Source organism: Bidens hawaiensis, unplaced genomic scaffold (genome assembly GCF_021521415.1).
Source record: "Bidens hawaiensis isolate Kalapana, Puna unplaced genomic scaffold, B.hawaiensis_p1.1 tig00000602_1, whole genome shotgun sequence".
Classification (NCBI taxonomy): domain Eukaryota; kingdom Viridiplantae; phylum Streptophyta; class Magnoliopsida; order Asterales; family Asteraceae; genus Bidens; species Bidens hawaiensis.
In genome coordinates this window covers 1,137,799-1,142,084 of record NW_027491037.1, presented here as the reverse complement: position 1 = coordinate 1,142,084, position 4,286 = coordinate 1,137,799, and the positions used below count along the sequence as shown (strand labels likewise).

Genomic DNA, 4,286 nt, shown 5'->3' with positions numbered 1-4,286 from the left:
ATCAACTCTAATATGTGTCTTGGGCAGACCGATTACTACAATAATGTCCTCCTGTGGCGATTTCAGAAGAATCCCGAGACCTGTTCCTCTAACATTTGAAACACCATTAGTGTATAGAGTCCACTTATCTCTGGTTTCTTCAAGTTGTTGGACTTCCAAGTCTGCCTTTTCTTTAAGTTCACTGGTGAAATCAGCCACAAAGTCTGCTAATACCTGGAATTTGATGGCAGTCCTAGGTTCATATGTTATATCATATGCACTTAGCTTTACTGCCCATTTTGCCATTCTACCTGACATTTCTGGTTTTCTCAAAACAGACTTAATAGGATAATTAGTTTTAACACATATATGGTGAGTTTCAAAATAGTGTCTAAGTTTAGTAGATGCCATAGTAAGTGCTAAAATTAATTTCTCAAGATAAGAATACCTGGTTTCAGCATCCAATAGACTTTTACTTACATAATATATGGGATGTTGTTGACCTTCGAGATCCTTAGCCAAAACTGCACTTATAGCATTATTTGATACAGCAAGATATAGAGATAGGGACTCACCTTCCTCGGGTTTTACCAATAGAGGAGTAGAAGAAAGATAAGGTTTTAAGGATGCTAAAGCTTCCTCATGCTTATTGGTCCATTCGAACCTTTTGTTTTTTCTCATGATATCGTAAAATTCTTTGCACTTTTTTGAGGATTTGGATATGAATCTGTTGAGTGCCGCTATCCTTCCAGTTAGCCTTTGAACATCCTTGACTGATTCTGGGGATTTCAGGTTCAGGATAGCTTGTATTTGCTCTGGACTCGCCTCTATTCCTCTCTTGGTGACCATGTATCCTAAGAATTTGCCAGCCTTCACTCCGAAATGGCACTTTGAAGGATTCAGCTTCATGTTATATTTGTCGAGGATTTCGAATGCGGTCTTGAGATCTTGGAGGTGATCCTCAGCTTTCTTGGACTTCACCACCATATCATCAATATAGACTTCCATCGTGTCCCCCAATTGCTCTTTGAACATCATGTTAACTAACCTCTGATAGGTCGCACCTGCATTTCTAAGTCCAAAGGGCATAGCAATATAACAATAAATATCTGTGGGAGTCATGAAGGCCGTATCTTCTTGATCTGAGGGATCCATCTGGATTTAATGAAATCCTGAGGATGCGTCCATAAATGTCAGCATCTCGTGGCCGGCTATAGCATCTACCATCGAGTCGATGTGTGGTAGAGGGAATGGATCTTTAGGACAAGCCTTATTCAAGTCTGTGAAATTTACACAAACTCTCCATTTGCCATTCTTATTCTGTACAACCACCACATTTGCTAACCATCGGGGATATTGAACTTCCCTAATCATATTTGCCTTCAAGAGTCTTTCTACTTCCTCTTGAATGATTATGTTTCTTTCAAGTGCAAACTTTTTTCTCTTTTGATGGATTGGCCTGAAAGAGTTATCAATTCCAAGTTTATGTGATATTTTTGGAAATACCTATCATATCTTCATGTTTCTATGCGAATGTTGACAGCCTTGTCTTGAGGAAATCGAGCAGATTTGACTCAATATCCTCAGGAATACTCGTTCCTATCAGCACTTTGACTTCAGGATCCTCGGGATTAAGAGGTACTTCTTTAATTTCTTTTTCCCTGACCTCCATTACGTCTCGTGCTGGCTTCTGTAATTGCTACGCCTGCTGAGATTTGGCAGTACACTTCATGGAAGAGGTGTAGCATTTCTTCATAGATATTTGTTTATTATTATATTTTATACACATATGTTGCTGTTTTTACCTATTCGATTGTTTATCGACTTCTTCTCGAATTACCTCGTACAAACAAGTCCGTTATTACGTTCCGGACCATAATAACCCACTTGTCCATTCGCGTTCATCACGAGAATCATCAGTGTATATTATTTAATATAATTTTATTCCCAGAGTTAATCGAGCCTACGGTTATCTTAGGGTATCCTAAGGGACATCCTAATTCTTTATAACCAATGGCTTTGATACCAACTTCTGTCACACCCCGACTAGGTAGTTGCGGAAGCGTAAAACAGGAATGTAACAGATAATACTGGTATCAACAACATTGTTTATAAAGAAATTCACAAACTAATTTACATCAAATTACATGGGTTGGTACTATGTTTACAAACTAGATGAGAATCACATAACCGGTTTACGAGCTTCTTATTCAATATTATATATCTGCGTCTATTCACAGCTATTCAACTTCATTCCTAACACCAAGAACGTAAGCAAATCATTCCACCTTTGCTTTACCTGAAAAGCATGTTAAAACGGGTCAACTACGTCTAGTTGGTGAGTTTCAAGTTTCACGAGTATCAACGAAATCAGTATACGAGTTCGTAAAGTTTTCAGTGTGTATGTATACATGTATGTGTATGATGTATAATACTAAGCCACAAGTGAAACCGAAACGAGCTAAAACACATGGCCACCCCTGCCCATGCACTCCCGTTGGCATTTAACAGCCACTTTGCCCCAAGTATGTACTATGTCTAACACCACATAGCAGTATGTAATAAGTTTAAATGACAATGTGCAACTGGGTTAACATGTTCCGGCATACCCCACCGGCTCTGTCAGTTGGGTTTGTCAAACCGATAGTACTATCCACACGTCACTGACACGAAGTTAATCACTTGTGTTTGTGGGGACTTTCAAGTGTTAGTACTTAGATAATTCACATCATCACAAGTTTCCAAGTATAAAAGTATATGTAAACACGCTTTCCACCCCAAAAGTTCGTAAAACAGTTTAGAAAGTGGGGCCGTGAAACTCACCTTATCGTAGTTCACACAGAAATTATGTATCAATAGGTCAGGTGCCTCGCTTATAGCCTGATTCCTATAAACGGTATCGTATCGTTAATAATAGTACAATGTTAGGCCCAGAACATGACCATAGTCTTAGATTGTGACGTTGTATACTATGAGATGTTTAAAACTGGATTTGGCTTAGTTTCACCGTTTTCCGAGCCTAGCCAAGTTGATCGTTTATGCGTTTCGGGATTAGGTAAGATCACATAAACTTAAGTAAATATATTGATTGATAAAATGATTTGATTTATGAAAGAATTTTAAGGTTTCGGTATCTGGTTTGATCGCAGGGTTCGTTTCCGTTTTCACACGGGTTTGATTATACAAAACGCGTACAATCCACCCGAATTGTCCGGAATTCTTGTAAAAAGTTCGTTTTTATCAATCTCATTCAAAAATATGATATTTGACCACTTTTGACATTTTGACATACCAGTCAGTCCGTTAAACACAAAACTGCCGGTTTCGTTAAAGCAATTATAATTTAAATCTTTGATTAATCATAACTAAATATGTACTTACATATAAATTATGTAATTTTTTGTAAAAATACATTAAAATATGGAGAATTTTATAAAAATATTTTCAGAAATTTTATGATTAATTATTTATTTATAAAAATTCATTTAATAGGTTATAATCGTGTAATAAATGGCCCGTTTATATCAAACGACCTCCGAAAAATCCGATAATTTTTACAAATGGCCTCAATGTTATTACATAGCCCCTGAAAAATCTCCAGAACCTAACTCTTTTGACAAAATGCCTTTTTGTGCGTTTTTCGGCTGTTAAAATTCATTTAAATCATAATTGCACAAACCATACTTAGGCATTTCCAATGATCCCCAAACTTTACTAGTGATCTTACCATCACATATTAATCTCCAAAACCAAGTTTCATAATTTTTCAACATGTTTAGCTATTTTTCCCAAATAAACGCTCATAAACGGAAATAAATTCACCAAATATTCTCCGTTTATCGAAAAATTACCAAATTTGAACAGGGACTCATTTAAATGATCCCTAATGTCCCTGAAAATTTTCACAAGCTAAAAACAAGCACGTCACAACCTAATACTAAGCAGCCCTTAAACGAGTGTTACGGGTTTACCTTGTCGGTTTTCGATGAGTTTTGCTAGCTTAAACGACTTTCCTGGTCTCGGGTTGCAAGCTCAGTGTATCTACATATAATATAACATCAAACCAAGCATAAATCATCCATATGACAGCCTTGATAATTAGGGTTTCGGTTTTGGGTTCAAACCGAACTTTCAAACCGTAAAAACGTTGTATTCATGTTATAATCCGAGTTTTTGATCAAAAAAGTATATGTTCCTGGTTTTTACATTTTTAACATCAAAACATAATTTTACTTGATTTTATGGTTTTTGAATGGTTAAACATGTTTAAAACTAATCAAGAACTAATTTTTCATGTTTAAGCTATG

General features: G+C 36.4%; 1 long non-coding RNA gene across 1 annotated transcript; it reads right to left on the bottom strand.

Moving 5' to 3' along the window:
• Positions 1–1,873: 1,873 nt before the first annotated feature.
• On the bottom strand, positions 1,874–3,985 carry LOC143637147 (uncharacterized). Its single transcript, XR_013154380.1, has 3 exons — positions 3,951–3,985; positions 2,803–2,866; positions 1,874–2,278 (listed from the first exon to the last, which is right to left on the bottom strand). It is a non-coding gene; the product is annotated as an uncharacterized LOC143637147 (long non-coding RNA).
• Positions 3,986–4,286: the final 301 nt, after the last annotated feature.